The sequence below is a fragment of the Camelus bactrianus genome, chromosome 10, assembly GCF_048773025.1.
Source record: "Camelus bactrianus isolate YW-2024 breed Bactrian camel chromosome 10, ASM4877302v1, whole genome shotgun sequence".
Classification (NCBI taxonomy): Eukaryota; Metazoa; Chordata; class Mammalia; order Artiodactyla; family Camelidae; genus Camelus; species Camelus bactrianus.
In genome coordinates this window covers 7,750,323-7,772,111 of record NC_133548.1, presented here as the reverse complement: position 1 = coordinate 7,772,111, position 21,789 = coordinate 7,750,323, and the positions used below count along the sequence as shown (strand labels likewise).

Genomic DNA, 21,789 nt, shown 5'->3' with positions numbered 1-21,789 from the left:
ATCCCCCAGGCCTTGCAGAAGAGCTCACCTGGGGGGTTCTAAGAGGCAGGACCTGGGGTGGGGGCTGTGCAGGGGACAGGGCTGGTTCAAGGGCAGTGGCAGGAGGCAGTATTGGAGCTGCCTAGGTTTCTCCCTGACAGGGGCTAAATTCTCCAGCTGGGGCGGGGGAGTGCCGAGGGCACCGCGTGGAGGCCGGGCCACTACAGAGGAGACTCAGTGATCCGAGGAAAGCGCTGAGCAGGTTACTGGGCCAGGGAGAAGCCGGGTGAGCGGGCACAGTGGTGACTTTGCGGCAGGCACAGCCCCTCTGGGGGCTTCCGGCAGCCGCTGCCATGCCCTCCTCCAGGCCTCCAAAGCCTGGGAGGCTGCCAGCCAGGCTCGGGGAAGGAGGCTGCTCCCCAAATCACCCAGCCCTTCTGCTTGGCCCCTTGTAAGGCCAGATCTCAGTTTTCTATCATTTGACGAAGATGCCTCCAGTCCCTATTCTATGCCAGGCTCTGAGGCACAGACCGGCAAGGCCCTGCTGGCATGGAGTGTGTCATTTAGCAGGTAGACAGTTGAGAAACAACAAAATAAACTTAAACAAGAAGTCCCATTAGCACCAGAGGTTGCGAAGAGGATAGAAGGGAGGAGAGAGTAGCAGGCAGGCAGATAGGGGCTCGTCTAGAAGGAGTGGAGGACCTACTGAATAGGGGAGCTGTTTGTGAGGAGCACATGCCAGACAGGGCCAGCCTGTGCAAAGGTCCTGGGGCAGGAGCCGGCCTGGTGTGTTTGAGGCACAGCCAAGAGGCCGCTGTGGCTGAAGCAGAGTAAGTGGGGGGAGAGAAGGTCAGAGGGCAATGGGGGCAGGAAGGTGACCTGGGGGGAGGGGTACTGCACCTGTCCAAGTGATATCTTCCCAGACCTCCTTCTTGGTACGTCCCCAGTACCAGTGTACCCCCCAATCAGCCCTTGCCATTGCATTGCAACTGCCCCATTCCTGGCCTGCCTCCCCTCAGCTGAGACCCCACTGTTCACCTACACCCCAGACTCAAGCACAGCGTCTGATACCTGAAAGGTGATGACTGACTGACCAACCGCCTGGCGGGGTAGTGTCAGCCCCAGCCCCACCGGGGGGTTTGAGGGAGTGGGCTTTATTCCCAGGAAACCAACACCGTTGCCTCCCCCACTTCCCACAGGCTTTCGGTGGGTGTTCGCGGTACTTGAGGGCGAGCCGTTTAAAACATGTTTTAGATTAGAAACGCCCCACAGATGGAATAAAATGTGAAATGTGCTGAATTTTTGAAGATAAAACAAGAGACTTCAAAGGCATCTCAAACTGCATGAGCAGTTGCCGTGTTTGACAAGCTCTGTCCCCCAGGCCAAGGTCACTGTCCTGTGAGGTGGGGTTGTCTGCTGGGAAGTGTGAGGCTTACCCGACATACCCCAGGCTCGGGGGGGCCCTCATGGGGGGCAGGGGCTCACACTTACCACACCAGGCTTTCACACAGACCTCTGCTGATCATCTCAACATGTGTGCACATGTGTACACATGCCCCTTCCCATCCTGTTTACAGATGCGGAAACAGGCCCAGAGGGGTGAAGTGACTTGCCCAAGGCCACAGCCCTTATATGAGGGGAGCCAACATCCTTGTACTTTGTAGGGCCTGGTCCTGTGACCCGCCCCCAGCTGTGATTGTGGCCCAGTTGCTCCACCCCCTGGACCCTCAGCGGGTTGCCTCATCTGCAGGGAAAGTGAAGCCTTGTGGGGGCATGGGTGATAAAGTTTAAAATGCCTGTAAAACTGTTAGAGCATCGCAGAGCTTCATGGCGGCAATGGGCGCTGGAGCTGGGGTCTCCTGGCAGGGAGGATCCCCAGCTTCTCCCCGATCAGCCAGGGAGAAAGGTGAGAGCAGCCTGCTGTCAGGTGGGGTTAATAACAGCAACAACAAAACAACAGCAGCTTCTGATCTTCAAGGTTTGCTCGCCAGCCCCTGAGGGAGAGCCATGGGGAGCTTGCTGGTTGCATGGCTCCATTTTACAGATGAGGAGACTGAGGCTCAGATAAGTGCCTGGCCCAAGGCCACACAGGTATGGTGGTGGAGGTAGTATTTGAATCCCATTGGTCTGACTCTGGAGCCTGGACCATTAAGCATCCTGCTCTGCCAGGTTTGGCTTATTTGCTTCTTGGGACTGAGCTCTTCACTCCATCTCTGAGTAGGGCCCTGGGATTCCTCAGATCTGTTGGAAATGTACCCAGCTGGGGCCCCCTTCTAGAGTCTCACCCTTGGCCTCCTCCTCCCACTGGCCCTGTGCCAGGCCCTGCTTCCTCTGCTCTTTTGGACCTCGATGGACCCCCCTCACCCCTGCCCATTCACTCATGTCCATTCCGCCTCTGTAGTCCCCTCCCTGGTCTACCCTGGGCATCCTACCCCATCCCCCTCCATACAAAAGCCGCCTAGTCAGCCATTTAGGCTCAAAGCAGGTGACTTGGCTGTGGTTCCTGCTGGCCTAGGCCCCTCTGTCATCCCCTCCTGCCTGGGTTCCTTGGGTTCTGCCCCTGGAGATCCAACCTCCCAGCCAGTGGCCCCCAAGCTGGACCCTAAACCCTTGGGCCCCCATCCCCCTCAACACCCACTCTCCAAGCCCCTTCTCCAGACACTTCTACTTGTTGGTATTTTGTTTTGTAATAAATTCATGTTCATTGTCCCAAATTGGATAATATATTTAAAAAGAAAAGTGAAACACCTCTTAGCTCATCACACAGATTCGGCTAGCCACTGTTCACATTTTCCTGAGGGAACTTTCAGACTTGAAGCAAAACCAAAAAATAGTTAATGACACATTTATCGAGCAAATTCTTTGTGTCAGGCATTGGGCCAAGTGTTTCCAGTGGATTCTTTCATTTTATCTTTCCCTCCTACGAGAGCCTTATGAGAAGATACTATTATTTTTTCTCACTTTACAGATAACACAATGGAGGCTCAGAGAGGTTGAGTAACTTGCTGAGGGTCACTCAGCTGGGAAGCAGGGAGCCAGGGTTTGAATCTGGCAGTCTGATTTTGACGGAAGTGCTGAGTCTGCAGTGCTGTGGGACCCTGGCTGCTGTCTGGGCCTCCCCTCCCCCAGGAGCCAGGGGCCTGCGCTCAGTGTCCCACCATTAGCATAACCACGAACATCCCTGAAACCCAATTACCAGGAGATGACTTGGGCCCCAGCCAGCCGGGTGCAGTCTCCATCTATGCAGGACTGAGGGGCTGGGGCCCAGGGGAGCCCTGGCGGGTGGGAGAGTGGAAAGCGGCAAGGGAAATATATCCTGGAGGAGGGGTCTGGAGAGGCCTCTCACCCACTACTCCTGGGGGTGAGGGTGGTGTGCCTGGGTCCTGAAGGCATCCTTCCCACTCTGCTCACCCCTACCTAGATAGGCACACCCACCCAAGAGTCACAGGTTCCTCTGCTCCCAGCTTGCTGGGTGTTCGGAGGCAGCCCCTTGACCTCTCTGAGCTGCAGTTTTCTTCCCAAAAGGAGATAACCAGGGAATAATTGAGCAAAAAACAAACCACGGGTTGGGAGGAGGAAAGAGTGCTGTTTGTAATACTTCAGGTTAGGACTGTCCCACACTCATCCACCCATCCCTCCGCTGAGCAACAGTCAAGTGTGTCCAGTTTTGTCTCTCTTGCTAACCTGGCTGCAGTAGCATCATGCATACGGCCTGTGAGACCCCATGTCCGAGTTTGTCTCACATACACCTGGGATCAGGACTGCTGGGTTAGAGTATATGCACCTCTTTAACTTTAATAGTTATTCCCAAATTGTTCTCCAAAGTGGCTGTTCAGATGATCATTTTAAAATATAAATTAGATCAGTTCACTTCCCTGCTTAAAACTCTCAAATAGCTTCCTATTACACTTAGAATAAAATTCATGTTCCCCTCCACAAATGCATGGTTGCATCCCATGCTCCGTTTCCCTCAATTCCCTGATCTCCTCTCTCATCCTCTAATAGATCTGGCTCTTTCATGCCCCAGGGCCTTTGCACAGACTGCTCCCTCTGCCCTGCACACTCTTCTTCCAGCTCTTTCCAAACTGGTATCATCCTTCAGGTCTTCAATGAAACTGTGGCCTCCTCTGAAAGGCCAAGGAGAGATTGATGGAGAGCCAGGAGTAGAGGAAATGCTGGACCCATAGGGACCAATTAGAGGACCAAGGGAAGTCAGGACTGGATTGGGCATGGGATGGGCTTCCAAATGTGGCTCAATCCAGTCGATGGAATGAGCACTTTGGTGAGAGGAAACAGCAGGGGCTCTGGCCTCCTCGCTGCTCCCCCCACCTTCTACCCCTGCAGGAAGCAAGGAGGGAGCTCTGGTGATTTTGAGAGGGCAGCAGTCCAGAGGTGCCTCCTTGGAGCCCAGTGAGGCACCCTGGCCAAGCCCAGCCCTCTGTGTATAGATGGGGAAACTGAGACTCTGAAAGGAAAGGAACTAGAGGAGGCCACACAGCGAATCCTCACCCTTGTTGCTTTTGAAATATGAGGTGTTGTACTGAGACCAAACAGATATTCCCTTCTCCATAAAGGTAGAGGAAAGCTGTGGCTGCTGTGCAGAGTATTTAAGTCAGATACCAGGAAGGACTTCCTTAGAAACTCCACCCACCAGACACAGCCTTGTCAGGCCTGCCGCCTCTGGGCAGCCCTTGACTGACAGTCTTATGGCCACCTGGAATTCTCAGGACACAAAGTTGGGGAGGTGGCTCATTCAAGGTCACTCAGCCAAGAAGAGGCAGTTTTATTGGCTCTGGAAGGAGTGCTCCTGTGGTGGGATGGCCAAGGGTTGGGGTGAGGAGTCCCAGTCCCCTCCTGTCCCAGGCCCTGGGGGCCCGGGAATCCAGGGCGCCCCCTGCCTTGAAGGCCTCAGGGCAGCCTTCTTACCCCCTCCCAGGTTGTCCCTATACCCCCTATAGGGACAAGATAGGACCCCAGCCTAGTTCTCCCCAGGCTGGGCACCTTCCTGGGTCCTCCTGCCCTCCCAGCTGGAGCTCCACTTCGTGGAGGGAGGAGGAGGTGCCAGGGTGGCAGCCATTGGTATTCGAGACCGAGCCTCAGCCCTTCAAGGCCCAGCCTTTCCGCTCAGTTCTTTAAGGATCCCTCCCTGGCAGAGTCAGCGTGGTGGTTGCTGGGCAACCCCATCCCCCACCCCCCCATCACTGGCAGCCTCTCCCTCCTCCCTCCCCTCCTCCTCCTCCATTGCTCCTCCCAGCACCCAGTCTCAGGGGTATACTTAGCTCAGAACCTGCTAGGCCTGGCTGCACCTGTGATGGGCAGGTGAGGGGCCCTGAGTGACTCCACCCAACCCCAGCCCTGGACCATGGCTCTGGCTACCAGGACTCGGGAGGGGGACCCCGGGCTCAGGACCCTCCATCTGCAGACCCCCATCTTCAGGGGCTTCAGCTGCCCTGAGGTGTTGGAGCTGGTTGGGGGACAGAGAGAACCCAAAGGGGAGGGCCCAGGAACTGTCTGAGTCCCTGGGGAGGTGGCCTACTCAGGGCATCCAGTCTCAAAAGCCCCTGGGTAGTAGAGGAGACCAAGGCAGTAAACTCAGACTGGGGCAGGGGTGGGAAAGGAGGAGATGAAGAGGAGGACAGGGTCCTGAGCCCCTGAAAAGGTCAGCCGGGATCAGAAGAGGCAGTGATGGGGTGGGAGAGTTGTCACCAAAGGCCTGGCTCCAGCTGAAGTCTCCAAGGCTCCAATCTCAAAACCCCATTTTCCACCCCGCCATCCTCTACCCTGCCCTCCCCTTCTCTCTCAGGCAGTCAGGGAGACACTGCTTTCTGGCACCCCAAATCTTGAGGACATGCCCTCTCTTTTCCTCCCTCCAACTTCCTTCCTGGTCGGTCCTGCATCTCTGGCCTCACCTCTGACTTCCCTTCCCACAGACCTCAGTCCACAGCTGCTGGTCATCCAGACCTCTGTACCTTGGCACATGCTGGTCCCTCCACTTGGACTGTCCTTTAAATACAGTTCATGTCTCCCTTCCTGAGATTGACCTGGGATGTGTGTAGCAGGTGAATGATAGTCAGAGTCCAGAAATGCTTAAATCACCATCAGAAGCATCACTTCTGCTGGGAATAGTGGCCTAGGAGTGTGTGGGTAAGGGAAGAAGCAAGCAAGAGGCAGCCCTGGGTGTCTGGAGGAGGTGGGGGGTTGGGGGTGGTGGTGATGTCATTTGTGGGAGGAAGAGGAGGTTCCCAAGGGAGAGAAGGGCCCATCAGAGACAAGCCAGGCAGCAGCCTCAGTCCTGCCAGTGCCAGGGAAGGTGGGCTGGTGTGGAGCCCTTGTCCCGGGTGGCCTGGTTCTGCCTCTGCCCAGGGCCAGTTCTGATTCTCTCTGGTATCTTTCTCTCCACCCACCCAGGGGCTTGGGATGGCAGCTGTCAGCCCTGATCTTTCTCCTTCACCTCCCATCGCCCCCCCATACCCACACACCAGGACCCCCCGCCCCCGCCATACTGCAATAGCTGGAAGAGTGCCTGGCCTCCCTCTGAATCCTTGGAACCATCATCTTGGGCAGTTTTAGGAATCATGGTTGGCCTTGGGCAGCGCTGTCACCATCGCCTGCAGGGCTGTTTCAACCTGACACTCAGCAACGCCCGCCTGTCTCCCCATGTGCCCAGGACCTGCAGCAGGTGCTGGAGACCCACAGGGACCACAAGAGGCCCAGACTGTGACCACATGGGGGCTTCCAGTCTGCTGGGAGAGACAGACACTAATAAAACACAGGACACTGAACACGGGCTCTATCGATTCTGAGTCTCACCAAGACTTCATGTACAACTGAGGAAGAAAACATACTACCATCCATGCCCCGATTTCAGACATGTGAAAAATGGAGTCACGCAAATCACTTGTAAGCACAGACTGAGTGAAGCACTACCAAGGAGAAGCCGAGGGGGCAGAGGGAACAAAGTGGCCCAGTTGGGAAAAGTGGGTTCAGGGAGGCCTCTCAAAGGACAGGATGGTAGAGCCCCGGACTGAGGGGTGAGTAGGAAGAAGGGTGCAGGGAAGCGGGACCCCTGTTTCAGCACCCTGGGCAGGATTAGGGGTGCTCCTGCACTGGCCACCCTTCCCCACCACTCCCGGTGTCCACCCTTGGGAGTTGCTAGCTTCGTCCTACCTGACTTGTCCCTGCAGTGCCCACTCCCTTGAGCAGCCTCTCTAGGACTTCCTCCCTGGCTGGGGCCTTGCTATCTCTGAAATTCTATGCTGGGACCCACCCTAGCCTCTCCTGTACCCAAACCCCATGCTTCTGGGGAGAAGTCCCAGCCCTCTCTGCTGTGAGGGATGGAAAGGTTTAGTGTACAATGGTGGAGGGGGAGCATGGTGGCATTAAGATTTGGATCAGAGAAGCTGGTGGGACTTTTCAGTGAGGACTGGTATGCCCAGCCAGGTGTGCACAGCCAGCCAACCCACAGGCCACATGCCCATGATTCATGGAAACATCACAGGGTATACCTGGGTATCACTGGGAGGCCCCGATCTGAGATGGCCAGGTGATCAGTGACTGTGATTCTCTGGGGGCCCCCATCAGGTGCCCCCAGATGCAGGGGACCCTGGGGATCTTGGAGGGCAGTGATCTCCAAGACCGAGAATCCACAGATGGGGCAGAAAGTCCATTAGGAGGCTCTCTGGTTCCAAGTTGGGGGCTGGAGGTCTACCCCTCTTTGGAAATGATGCCGAAGCTGGGGCCTGTGGGGGAGGCTGAGCCTCTGACTCTCAGGCAGTCGGCTGAAGTCCAAGGCCACGCCCTCTGAACAACAGCTCTTGGCCTTTTCAGTAGTGCTGACCCCTGCTCACTTCCTCAGCGGGCTTCATTCCTGGACACCCAGCACAGAGCTTGGGACTAAAGGGTCCCTGGTGATGCCAGCTGACCACCCAGTGGGGTAGACCCTACCCCTCTCTTGAACCAGGTCAGCCCCTTCTGTTGCCCTCAACCCAGAACAGGCCCACACAGGGTGGAGGGTGGTGGAACCTTGGTTGACAACAGTTTAATCATGGTGAGCTGTGTTGTCGCTGCACTTTACAGTATACAAAGCACTTTCCTCTTAGGACCTCATTAGACTGTCACACCAGCCTTAGGGGGTCTTGTGATGGCCCTATTGAGGAAAGGAGCAGGAACTGAGATAGCGCCCGGGGGTCAGCAGTGGATAAGCGGTAAGGTAGAAGGCAGAATCCACATCTGAGGACTCTGGAGAAGGTAGGCAGGTGGTGGGGAAGGCTGGGGCGCTGCGAGCAGGGCCAGTGTGACCTTGGCTGCCCAGTGGTAGGGCCTGCTGCACCTGGATGCCAGACAGTGCCCAGGTTACTGCTGCCTGGGGAGCTGGGGCTTGGCGAGCCCAAGGTTGAAGCCACAAATTGTCCCTGGGTGGCTTGTGTTGTCTCGTGCTGAGAGCATTTTCATGAGTGCCTGGCTCAGTCCTCCTGGGCCAGGGCCACCCTACTGCCTTCACCACTGACTGATGCCCTCAGGAAGCCCCAGAGCGCACAGAGTCTCAGTAAGTGTTTGTTGAACGAACAAGTGATCTTTCTGAATCTCATGGCTGATAGCTCCCCTGCTATACTTACATTGCCTCCCTGGCACTCTACCTTTTCCAAGATAAAGGCCAGACTCTCCAGGCTTGTCCAGAGCCCTGTACACCTGGCCTGGCTGACATTAGTCACCTCACCTTCCACCATGGCCCCCCTTGACTCCTACCTCCCAACTCCAACCAAGAATTCCAGATCTCCAAACCCTAGCCTCTTTCACGTCACAGTCCCTGAAGCTGAAATGAGCTTCAAGCGTCCGCCTAGAACATTCTTCCTGACCCTCCAAGACCAACTCAAGAGCCACCTCCCCTGGGAAGCTACCTTGGATGTTGCAGAGCACTTGACCTCTGTATCCCGGAGTCACATGGTAATGATGTCTGTTTCAGCAAGATCCTGCTAAACCCTAACTGCCTAGGTACCCACCCCCTGGCTCGATTTCTGGTTTTGCTAGGATGGGGTCCAGCAGAGCCTGATTCCCTTTGGCCTTTGGTCCCCAAAAAGCCCCCTGCACCATGGACCTCCATAAATATTCTTTGAATTGTCTGCAGCTGCCAGGCATGGCTGAGTGAGTTAGGGTACATCAGCTTGTTGGAATATCATGCAGCCATAAAAAACACTATTATGAAGATGGTATTTTGATATCTAAATGCAATCTGTCAAATACAGCTATATCCATACGATCCACTCCACTCTGGGGCCCTGAGTGCCTGCTTTGTGCCAGCACTGTGCTAGGCCTGGGGGCGGCGGGAATGGAAAGGAGTCCCTCCTTCAAGGGATTCAGTTTAGAAGAGGAGGAAGACAGGCACATAATTCCCCAGCAAGGTGCTAAGTGCCATGATGGAGGGATGATGGAGCCCCAGGGCCCTCACGTCCATCTGGGAGTCTAGGGAGGCGGAACGGAAACCATATCTCCATAAAAGTTACAGCCGACAGGGCATGGACAAGCCTGGAAGGGAGCAGAAGAATGGAGGCTGTTGACGCCACAGGGCGGTGGTGTTGTGGGTGATTTTTCTTTCCTTTATTGTTGATATGATGGTGTTTGGACAATAAATAAAAATTGGGAGAAAAAATAGCTGTTTGGTGAATTGAGTATAAAGCAGAAGAAAGGGAGATAAGGAGAGGGAAGCAGGGATAGAGGGGTGAGGAGGGAGAGGCAAGAAGGGCCAATGAAGAGGTGCTCACTGCAAGGACCGAGGCAGCAGCCTCAGGCAAGGCCTCAGCCTGCTCCGGGATGGGAGAGCACAGGATGCGGGGGAGAGAGGGGCTGATGTTCCTTAGGGTGATCTTCCCCTAGGGAGAAGCTGGGAGGGCATCCCAGAGGAGAGGTGGCTTGGCCAGGCCTTAAAGGACAGCAAAGCCCAGGGTGTGCTGGGCTCCTGGAAGGTCTAACATGGGCCTGCAGTTGGGATAGTGGGTGGGAGATGCTGGGATGGGACTCGGAGGAGGGGTCCCAGCCAGATTGTGGGGAGTCTGGGCATGGACCTGCAAGCAGTGGGGCCTGGGTGGAGGTGGGGGGGTTCTAGATAGAGGCAAGGACTCACTCAGAGCAGCCCTCTAGGGAGAAGGGTGGCAGGACCAGATGACTGAGCTCTGTGACAAGGTCTGGTCTAGGGATGCCAGGCAGACAGAGAACTCCTCAGTATCCCAGAGAAGGCCAAGAGCATGGGAACTTCCCAGGCTCAGAGGAGGGAGGTCTAGTCCACCCCTACCACCACACTGGAACCTGCACAACAGGCGTAGACATTTCCTGTCACTAATGTGTGCCAGGCATGGCCCTAGCCACTTTCCTTTTCAAGGTCTCCTTCACCCTGCTGTTAACCCTTGGAAGTAAGTTGTTAATGCTCCCATTTTATAACGGGGGACACTGAGATTTGGAGGTTAAGTAACTTGCTCAAGGTCACAGTCAGCTAATGAGGGGGAAAGCGAGGCTGGGATCTGACCTGGGAGCAAGGCAGGTGAGAGGGTCCCAGTGGGGAAGGGGCGTCAGACAGGGAGAAAGCGGTTACCCGGGCACGCAGAGGAGGCGGTGGGTACCTGTTTGTGAATGAATGCATGGGTGCACAGATGAATGAATGAACGGATGGATGGGTGGAAGGATGGATGAATGAGTGGGTGCAGAGAGGAGGGGTGTAAGGGGAGGTGGCGCGTGAGCGTGAGTGAGAACCCTTCTCTCTCTCCCCGCCCCCGCGCTGGAGGCTGGCTTTGGGAACCTCCCTCCTACCCCCCTCCCCCCAGGACCAACACCCCAACCTCCCTGCCCACCCCCATCCATTTTAGCGGTGGGTAGGGGGAGTGGGACGCGAAGGCCGATTCTCCCAGGCTGGGCCCGAGTCCCCGCGCAGCGGCGCAGCCTCCCACGCCGGGTCCCGCCGGCCAGTGCGCAGCGCGGCGCCCCCGCCCCCGTCGCCTCCTCCCCGCCCGCTGCCTCCCCCCTCTTCCCCCCTCCTCCCTTCCCTCCCCGCTCCGCGCCTGCACGCACGGCCCCCGCCGCTGCCGCCGCCGCCGCCGCCGCCGCCGCGAGGGGAGAGGCGGCCGCACAGCCTGATTCCCCGCGCCCTGCTCGCCGCCGCCGCTCGCGCAAGCACCGCTGCTGGCCCTCGCCCCGCCGAGCGCACCCACCCGGGCACACGCACCCCGGCCGCCAGGCGCACCCCCGCGCACGCCCCCCGCGCACGCCCCCCGCGGCTACGCCGGGCGCCCGAGCCGGGCAGATGCGCCGCCGCGCGCTCTCCGCCCCGGGCCCGCCACCGCGCTCCGCGGAGCGCTGGGGTCTCCTCTCCCGGGCCCCCCTGGGCGCCCTCGGGCTCCGGTTCCCGCCCGCTCCTTGGAATAACCCCTGAGGCTCCAGCTGTCATCGCAAAGTTTCCCGAGGAGACCCGCCTCCCCGGCCGCTGCGCAGGTAAGGAAGGATGCACGGGGCGGGGGGCCTGGGTCCGCGCGCGCAAGACGGGGCTATGGGGCCAGCGTGGCGGGGTGGGGGAGCGCAGGGAGGCGCCGCGGGATCCGGCTGCCCGGCTTTGCCCAGCTGCCTCCGGGACCGATCAGCCTTTGGGATTTGGGGTGGGGGCCCCCGAGTGGACAGCCGAGTACCCGCGGCGCTGGCTTCGCCACGGGGAGGCACCGGGTGCGCGGCCAGCGGCTTCGCTCTCTTCATCAGAGGCTGGAAAGGGCGGGGGCTCGGTCGGAGCCCGAGCCCTTGCTGCGCCCCCAGGCAGGAGCCCCTACCCGCTGGGGTCGCCAAGCTGGGCTTGCCGGTTCGGCTCCGGCCCAGTCCCCGGGAACCGGCGGGCTAGGGCGAGCGGAGAGAGGCAGCCGGCCGGCCAGGGCGCCGCGCTCCGGTCCCCACCAGCCGCGTGAGTCACGGTTGGAGCGAGGTTTTATTTTTAAAACGACTTCAAGGGGGGCATAAGCAGCCTCCAACTTCCCTCCCTGTGCGCGCAGTGGACGGTCAGCCCGGTGCGGGGCAGGGGGCCAGGGCGGTGCACCTGGCGGCTAGAACAGTGCGACCGCTGGGCTGGAGGCGGTGGGGGGCGGTGGGCAGCAGGTGCCCCCTCAAGCCGGAGGCCGGGTGCCTGCCCCTCCTCGCGGGGACTGGAGGCCCAGGGGCGGAAGGCTGGGGAGCGTTGTTGGTTGTTGCCCAGCTGCAGGGAACCGTGGCTGATCACAGCTCTCCAAGGAGGAGAAAGTTGTGGAGCATCACATCAGGGAGCTGCCCCAGGTTTCTCGGTGGCCCTGGAGGGCTGGGAGGCTCTCTAGGGTGAGTGGTTTTAAGAGAACACAGCCCAGCTGGGGTGTGCAAGGCCCCTGTAGCCCAAGCCAGAGCCCTGATGTGAATAAATAAAGCCTAGACTAGGGGGTGGGGAGGGGGCAGCTGGGTCCTGCCTTGTCCCACCCTGGCCCCTGCACCCTCAGGGAAAACAGAGACCAGTCCCTCTTCTCTCCCTCCCCAGGTGGCTTAGGAGTTGGGGAGGAGGCTGCCTGTGTTGGGGCACAGAGCCCCACAGAATGCAGGATGCCACTGGCAGAGGGATGTGGGCTGGGGCATGCCCCTCTCTGCTCAAGCAGCCATGGGGAAGGTGGCCACACTCAGGGGCTCCAGACTCAGGTTTCTGGAGTAAAAGCCAACTGCGTCTCTTCCTGCCAGCCCCAGGAGGAGAGGCGCAAACATCACCTGTCAGCTGGTGCCGATTCCGTGGGCGACTGTTCAGGGCTTCCTCAGGGGTTTAAATGGAAATGGCCTGAGCTGCCAGGACCCATGCCCAGGAGGGGTTACTGCCCAGCTGAGCAGGCAGAGAGGGGGCCCTGGTAGGTCTGACGGGCTGTCACATCCTGGCTGAAGGGCTGGCCATGGGCAGGTTTGAGAGGAGGAGAGAGGAGGGCAGACAGGGTGTCTGTGTCTGGGGGGAGCTATGTGCACCCCAGGCCCTGTGATCTCACATAGACACCGAGACTGGACACTCTTCTGTAAAAAGCCACCCCAGCGTGAGTTTAAGCAGGCATGCCCTGAGGCTGCTGTAGTCTGCTGCGATGTCCCCTAGACCTCGGTCTGTATGCCTCCATCCTACCACTTACTGGTTGAAAGTCCCTCTGCCTCTCTGAGCCTCAGTTTCCCTTGTCAGTAAAATGGATTGACTGTACTGACCTCCTGAGGCTGAGTTTGGGGGGGGGCCAGGATGTATTATAAAATGGGTGGGGTTGACAGATGTCCTGCTCCTGGGTTGAAGGGGTCCCCAAGGTCTGCGGGCACCTGCAGAAGCCTTGGAGGGCTGGGGTTTGGGGGTCAGATTCCAGCACTGACCCTCAGGAGCAGCGCTCTCCCTGGTGTCCCCCTGCCACCCCACACCTCCCCTGAGGCCTCCCATCATCAGCTCCTGGGAGGTCCATCCAGCTGGTCTCTAAGGAGGCAGTGGGGAGGGGTGTTGTCACCCCATTGCATCACTTGCTGTCAGGGCTTTGTGAGGAGGGCGTTGGTCTGCAGGACTCAGCTCTGTGCAGACTGAGGTCTGGTGGCTGAGCCTCTGTCGCCCACTGGGTGACCCCAAACCTTCACCCATGGGGACCCCACTTCCTTGCCTGCACAGGGGGATAGAGCGGCTGCCGCACGCTGTGAGAATGAGTGCACATCCTGAGAGTGGGACAGGAGGGAAGGGCGGTGCACAAAAGAGGGGCAGGTAGTGTCTGTACTCACCTCTAAGTTAGCTGAGAGATGGACGGGACCTCAAATGGCGGGTGTCAAGGGACAGAGAGGCAGGCTTGGAACTGGCTGACTGCCTGCAGAGGCCCAGTGTGGTGGCAGTTGTCAAGAAGAGGCTTCCCTGGTGCAGGGGAGGATGCAGCCCTTGTGGCCTGCTGGGCACAGCCACCTTTGCCCAGTCAGGTGGGACAGAGGCAGCAGGCAGAGGCAGCAGGCAGGGCAGGGAGGCAGTGCTGGGAGGGGCAGGGCAGCTTGCCCCCTTCCTGGAGAAGGGGCAGATGGCTCATGACTGACTATGAGCAGAAGAAGGCCCTGCCCCGTGGTGTGTGTCTTCTGGGAACTCCCCAGCCGGCCAGGCTGCCCTAGAGTCAGGGCTGAGAAATGGCCTGATCACAGAGATGGGGCCTGTCTGGGGCTGTGCAGGGGTCTGGCTGGAACAACCCTTCCGCTCCAGGGTCCTAGGAATTTGTGGTTCCTGGGGAGGGTTTCTCAGCCTGGCCTGCTGCCCTCCAGCGAGTTCCTGGATCTTGTTGGGCCTCGATATCCTCATCTGTAAAGTGGGGTAATACCAGTATCCACCTTAGGGGTTCCCACTATGAGATGATGCATGTGAAGCTTTTAGCAGAGTTTATGCCTAGCAGTGTGGCCACCACTGTGATCCCCACCCCTGCTTCATGCTGGGCTGAGGGCTTTCAGCTTCTTCAGGCCTCGGAGTAGCAGGAAGGACCACCCCAGCCACCACCCCCCCCCCAGCCCCCAAAGCCCATTCCGTGTGGGATCTCAGCCACCTGCTGGCTGGGGTCGTCAGCTCCAGTGCCCAGCCCCAGAGACAGCAGGGATGTCCAGGAGCAATGAGGGTGAGGGCGAGGGTTTTTGCCTTGGAGCCCTCATGGGATGGGGTGTGTGGGCTGTGAGTAAGTGTACAGACCAGGAGGGGTGTGAGGGATGTGGGCATGGCTGGAGGTCCTAAATGCCTGCAGTGGGGTGGGTGGGGGCTGCTCACCATCGGGAAAAGCCGCCAGGGCTCGGGGAGGCTGAGGCTGGTGCAGGCCTCAGGCCTGCTTGCTGCCCTTGATATGTGAGTTTGGGGGTCCCCTCCCCCAGAACCTGGGTTGCTCTCCCTGAGACAGACTTCAGGCCTGCTCCGGCTTGTGCCAGGGTATAAGGCAGCTGCATGCTGTCCTCTGCTGTGAAGCAGTCACCCCAAGAAGGCTGGGGGGTGGGGGGATGGCCTGAGGAAAAGACAGGGGAGAGGACAGCGTGACCCCAGGGTGCTCCTGCCATGCCCCGCCCCCCATGCGGGCCAGCATGGCATCCCCTAGCAGCAGCTGGAGCAGAGAGGGCTCCACGGAGAGAGAGCCGTGTTTGTGCAGGCCTGTTTGCCTGAGCGGCGAGTGGATGTCTGTTTACCGCTGCCTGCGGCCCCCAGAGCCCAGCCGCTCCCTGGGGTCAGCGGCTCTGCAGATGATGTCAGCATTTGGGGGCCTCGACTCGCCTTGTGGAAGCTGTTTGCTGGATTTGCTGCAGCCCTGGGTTTTGAAACTCCGACCGTGGACTTGCGCGTGCTGCCTCCCACCCTGTGGAGCTGGGACCAGTGAGCATGGGGGAGGGGCACGGGGAGGGATGGGGAGACCCCACCCGCCATTGGCATTGTTTTGTGGGGTAAGGGGTTGGCTCACAAGGTGCCCTGCCTGGCTCCCTGGCTCTTCAGTCTTTCTTTCCGTCAGTCCATCCCTCCCTCATTCATTCATTCATTTGGCATTGAGCACGGGTCACGGTCAGGGGCCAGGTACAGTGCTGGGCTCTGGGAGGAAAGGAGGGAAACGAGCAGCTGCAAGTCTTGCCCTCAGGGAGCTGTAGTTGGGAGTGGGGGTCAGACAGGATCAGATACTTCCTCTCCCACGGAACCTTGGACTCTGAAGGTGGGAAGGCAGCCCTGTGAGGTGGGCTGATAGGGGAGCCTGCTGGGGGCTGGGAACAGGGAAGGGGGTGCTTGAGCCAAGGACGTGAAGGTGGAGCAGTGTCGGTGAGGAGGAGGGGCAGGAACGAGGGGCCTGGAGGACGGAACCCACATAAGGGACTGCGTGTGGACCCCTTGGCCGGTGTGAGGAGCACAGGGGGCCGGGGAGGCATCTGGACCGTGGGTCTGTTTGGAGCTTGTGGTCTGCCTCCCTGGGTCTCTGCTGGCCTTTCTCCATCTCTTGGACTCCTGGACCTGCCTCAGTGACCTTCTGCCTAGTCCTCCTGGGTGAGCCCTTCGAAGGGTGGGCTTCCTGGGCTCGATCAGTCCCCTGTTCCTGAGAGCTGTGTGTCTGCCTGTGTGGGCAGGCTGACCCAGCCTCTGATGGGCCAGGAGGGAGAATATTTGGGCTTGTCTGTAATGGGGCAGGGGTCCCAGTACAGACTGATGGGTGACAGTGACAAAGCCTCTTCTGGCTCTGAATGTCCCTCAGCTCGGGGATGGAGCACTGGACAGAGGGGCTGGGGAAGCGAGTGAAGGCCAGGTCTCCTGGAGGCACCAGGACCCAGCTGTATGGGGCTCAGCTAACCACTAGGGGACACTGCCTCCCAGGCATCCAGAGGGCGGAAGGGGCCCAGGTGCTGTAGGCTCTGCTCTCTGGGGGTTGGGTGGGGGACTCGCAGGCAGGGAGGCAGCGGCTGGGCCTCTGGGGGATGGCTTTGTACTTAATTGAAACTGGGATTAAAACCGGGGTGGTTGAGGTGCTGGCCCCGGGCCGTTCCCGTCTGCTCTGCTCCCAAGAAGCAGCTCTGTGACAGCATGTTTTTTGCTCCCTATTCCCTCCTTCTGCCTGAATTAATCGTTGGCACCAGATTACAACAGATTTAGCAAACTGTAAAAAAAAGAGAGCGAGAGCTGGAGAGAGGAAGAGAGAAAAGAAAGGGGGACTCACTTCGGAGGAGAGGACGACGGCATTTATCTACACAAGCAGCAAATTGCTCTCGTGGACTGGTGGACAGCCCCTCCACCCTCCACCCCTGGTTACGCCTGGGAAGTGCTGCCCAGGAACCAGTCCTGGCGCCAGGATGGGCTTTTCCTGGGGGCGGGCTGCCAAGGGCTGCCTGGTGGAGTAGAGGGGAGAGCTGAGTTTTCAGGGGGTAGTGGCGGGTGCCCTGGGCCTCTCTGGGCGGGAGCTGCCTGGCTGGCTGGTCCTGAGTGGTGGTGGGGCTGGGGATGAGGGGTCAGAGGCCCCATGTGGCAGGGATGGGTTGAGGGCAGGAGTTGTGTCTGTCTGTCTTACTCACTGGTGCAGCCATAGGGGACATGGCACATAGTAGGTGCTCAGTGTGGTGCAGGGTAGGTGAACAGATGAGTGAAAGATGAAGCCATGGCTGAACTGCCTCAGGAGCTGCTGTGGGTGGCAGCGGAGGGTCCATCCTACCAGCTGGGACCCCTGGGGACTCCTCTAGACTCCTCTAGACTCAGCTGCCCCTCAAGCGACACACCACCCCTGGGTCCTGGATCAAACATGGACCGGACCCAGGATCCTTGCAGACCCTGCCCAGGAGCTGCCTGTGGCTTTCCTGGGATGACCTTCATTAAAAACATGCTCTTCTGAGGGGAGGAGAGTATAGCTCAGTGGTAGAGCGCATGCTCAGCATGCACGAAGTCCTGGGTTCGATCCCCAGCACCTCCATTAAACAAACAAATAAATAAACAAACCTAATCCCCCCTCTCTTCCCTCCAAAAAAAAAAAAAGAATTAAAACATGCTCTTCTGCCAGACCAACTGGTTCTGTCTCAGGGGAATCTGGTTGCCGGCAGGCCTGCTGGGCTCCTAGACAGGGCTGGGCTGCCCCTGCCCTGAGTAGGGGGCTCAGGTTCATTGGGGGCGGGGGGGGGTGCTCATTCTCTCAGAGAAGCTGCGTGGGGTGGGCTAGGCCCAGAGCTGGCCACAGCTGAGTTATCCACAGTCCCAGTGGTGGCAGGACCAGATCAGGACGGGAGATAGATATTCACCGTGCCCACACCTCCTGCACGCTCACACACACTCACACTCCTGCACACACACGCTCACACCCACCCTCTTAACCTGCCTTCCCTGAGCCAGCCGAGCCTGGCTCTGGTGAATGAACCCTACAGCCCACCCCCTCTCCAGGACCCTGCTGCTAAGAAGGGCCTTGATGCCACCCACCCATCCCAGGGCCTCTTCCTGTGCAGCCCCTGCCCATCCTGACCCCATAGACAGGGCTGTCTGTTGCCCATATGCTTTCACTGGGTCCCTCTCTGGGAAGGGGGTGGGTGCAAAGGAGTGAGAAGCCAGGGTGAGAGCCCCCTCCCAAACCCTGCTCCAGCTGAGGAGGCCTTGTAGCCTAACCCAGGAGGGAGCCCAGAAGTCAGGCTGGCACTGGGCAGGGCCACCTGCTTGGAGCCAGCAGGGGATGAGAGAGTTGGCCGGGTGCTCAGGGCTGGCCAGTGAACAGAGAGAGGGCTCCTAGCAGAGAGAGGGCAGCGAGGGTCTTGGAAGTCCTTCCCCCACCAATGGAGACTGCACCCCCTGTAGTCTGCCCACTTGTCCCAGGGAGACATACCATACACAATCCCCTACCCCCTAGTCAGAGACGGGGGCTCTCTGTGCCTCGGTTTCCCCACTACTGCTGGCCAAGGGGTTGGACTGCCAGGCCCCAAAGTGCTCACCAGCATCATGGCTCTGGGACTCTGAGCCCTGAGACCCCGCCAGCCTTGGGCTGCTGAGAGGGCTGGGCAGTGTCACATCCCCGCTGTGCCTGGCTTTCCACTGTGAGGAGGGAGGCTGAGGCACAGAGTGGAGAGAGGCCTCCTCCAAGGCCATGTGGAAGTCAGGCTTCACCACAAGGCATCTGGGCAGTGAAATGACAGTGCCCAGGCTGTGGAGTCTGGTGGACCTGGGTTCTAATCCTACCTCTGTTACTTATCAGCTGGGTGCCCCTGGATGCCCCTGGATGCCCCTGGATGCCTTACTTCCCCTCTCTATTCCTCAGTCTGCACATCTGTGAAGTGGACCAACAGGGCACACTTCCCAGGGTCAGTGTGAAGATTCAGTGTGATGGTGTCCACGGAAGGGCTCTGGAGGAACCAGCAGTTACTGTACTTTAGCTAGTAGGTCAGGCTCCTGCCAGACTTGGGGCTGGGATACTGGCCCTGCTTGGGACTCCAAGGAGCTCAGGGCCCCAGGGAGGGCTATGCACACCAGCCTCCTGCCCTCAGGAGCGCCCACCCTTCCTGGCCAGGAAGCTCACCACGCATTTGCTGAACACCCTTCCTGGCCCCCTCATGGGGCAGAGGTTGGCCCCTGAGGTCTGCAGCCCAGGTGGGTAGCAGGTGGGTAGATGGGGGAGGGGAGGGGACTGCAGACCACTCAGCTGTGATGAGGGGCAGGTTGGAGTGTGGGTAACTCTGGGGCGATTGGGGAGAACTGGGCCCCTGAGGGCTCCGGAAGCAATAAGGGTTGGGAGGTGAGAGGTGTTAGGGGCCAAGTTGTGAACAGGGAGAGTTTGTGTTCCAAAGTCACCTTCTGCCCAGGATGAGTCCCCCTGGTATGGTAAGGCAGGACCCCCTTGGGTATTTACCAGGTGCCTCCTGTGTGCCAAGCCTTGGGGTGGAAGCCTGGCACAGGGGCCAGTGTGACTAGATCCGTCCTGTGAGGGCAGCAGAGAGGCCATATGGCTGCCTTTATCGAGTGTTTACTGTTTACACCACATGCCACGGAGCATCATGCTAGGGACTCTGCAGGATCCCTCTGAGGCTTCATAGCAGCCCATTTTACAGAAGAGAAAACTGAGGCACAGACAGACAAAGTGACTGGACTGAAGTTGCACAGCCAGAACAGGGCATCTGACCTCCTCCCCCACATAAGGAGATGGTGGTCATTGTCCTAGAGATAGTGGCCGACAGACTGCACTTGCTACACGCTCGGCGGTATTAGCTGGTTTAATCCCCCCAATAAACCTTGGATGCAGGCTCTCTTATTATCCTGATTTTACCCCCAGGAATTGGAGACACAGCTGAAGTGACTCGCCCAAGGTCACACCAAGGAGGGGGCAGCAATGGAGCTACCCTTGGTCCCAGTCTTGCCTGGGTCCTTACAAATGCCCTCGCAGACTGGAAACCGAGGTGCAGGGGTCTCCAGGGCCCAAGCTTCATCTCTGTCGTGCTTCCGCCTCCACTTTACCCCTCCCTGGGCGCCCTCCACTCAGCCTGCCCTCCCTGACGCCCTACTGTGTGCTTTCCTTGGTGAATGAAATGTGGCGTCATTTAACCCGAGTGGGGTGAGGAGTCAGGGGAGGGCTCCCAGCGGAGGTGCCTTGGAAGGAGAGCTGGGCTGGCGGGGTCAGCCTCCCGCCCGCTGGGCCGGGGGTGGGCAGGCCGGGTGGCGGCACGTGCCGCCGCCGCCGCCTCCCGCTTCTCTGCTGCCAGCCGTGGCCATGACGTCAGCGGGCGGCCCAGCCGGGCCGCACTGCCCGCGGGCCCGGGAGGAGCTGGCGGGGCGGGGGGCGCGGGGGCGCGGGGCCGCGGGCGGCCTGCGGTCGCGGAGCAATCTCCATTAGGGCCCAGAGCGAGTGGCTGCAGCTCCTGGAATCCTATTAAAAGCTTTTTCATTGTTCCCTGCGATATGCTCCGCTCCGCCGGGACCTCGGCATGTTGATAATTTATTTGTGGAGGGAAAGGGGCGAAGAGCGCAGGAAAGAGGAGGAAATGTCATTCTTTACTCAGCTTTTTGCAGCGCGGCCCTTCCGTGGGGCAGCTCGAGTAGGGGCGCCCCAGCCTCCCCTGATTCAGGAGGTTGGGGTGGGGAGGAGCAAGGTCCGAGAGGGTGCGGCTGGGGTGGCCTGGGCCCGGGGAGGAGGGAGGCCTTGGGGAGATGAAGGCCGAGTCCTCTGGGGGGTCTGGGGGCGGTAGGGGGGCTCCTGGTGGCTTGTTCAGCACCAGACTGATGTGGGCTAGGGGTGCGGCTGAGGCCTGTTGCTGCCCTGACTCTGGCAAGGGTGGAAGTGATGGCAATCTTGCCGGGTCTTGAGGGTGCACAGTCAAGAGATGGCTCCTGGGGTCTTCAGGGTGGGGAGGGGGAGCTGGTTATTGGGAGGGAGTAACTGGGGGTCCCCACAACCCTGCAGTCACCACTGTGTGGTCACACGAGTCCTTGCACCCCCAGATGCCATAAAACAGGAAGAGGCCTCGGCCTCTCTGGCGACAGGAAGGAATTCAGAATTCATGCATCTTTACTCGCTTTACAGACATGGAATCGGAGGCCCAGAGAGGTGAGGTCATTTGTACAAAGTCCAGGCAAAGCTGGATTTGAACCCAGGCTGGCTCTGGGTTCTCAAAGTATCCCCTATGCTGGGTGCTAGGCTGCCCACAGGGACACGTCAGAGTAGCCCTGGGCAGTGCTGGCTTTGGGACTAGGACCCCACAGAGGGTCAGGCTCTGGATGGCTCTGCTTGGCCTGAAGTCTCCTTTACACCCACTCCTGACCGACCCACTCTTTAAACTGCGGTGGTGGAAAAGAGGATGCCACATGGAAATTTCTCCATCCCTTTCCCTCTAGCACAGATAATGCCAGACGTTTAAAGAATTAATCCTAATTCAAGTCACTCACTGGCTTTGAGATCATCAGTGGCTCCCTATTTCTGGAAACACTGACCAAAGCCCTTGGCCTGGCATTTCAGACTTGCCCAGCCCAGCCCTGGCTGATCCACCAGCCTCTCCTCCAGGACGTCCCCCACTAGGCCTGTGGATACCATGGCTCACACTTCTGCTGTTCCTTGTATACAGACCACCGTCAATCCCCACATTGAGTGAATGCCTCCTCCTGCATGAAGCCCTCCCTGACTGACTGTAGGACCAGCCCTTCTTGCCTCCTGGCCCCCCAGCACTTGGCAGGCCTCCCTGTGACAGTGTAGGTCACATACATCTGCCCCACCTCCACCCACCTTTATTCCTCCTTCTTCCCCTCCCCAAGCCCTGAGAGGTGCTGCTTAACCCTGGAGTCGAATTGTTCATTCATCTAGCCAAGGTTTCCTGAGTCTGAGGTGTGTTGATAAA

The 21,789-nt window shown here is 59.0% G+C and overlaps 2 protein-coding genes across 4 annotated transcripts in view; one reads left to right on the top strand and one right to left on the bottom strand.

Moving 5' to 3' along the window:
• Positions 1-21,789, bottom strand: part of MACROD1 (mono-ADP ribosylhydrolase 1) — a 143,664-nt gene that overhangs the window by 19,319 nt on the left and 102,556 nt on the right. The gene's annotated exons all lie outside the window — the stretch shown is intronic.
• Positions 11,060-21,789, top strand: part of FLRT1 (fibronectin leucine rich transmembrane protein 1) — a 74,459-nt gene continuing 63,729 nt past the window's right edge. For both annotated transcript variants that reach the window (XM_074371823.1, XM_074371824.1), the window contains exon 1: positions 11,060-11,454. The gene's annotated coding sequence lies outside the window, so the exon portion shown is untranslated. The remainder of the gene's footprint in view (positions 11,455-21,789) is intronic.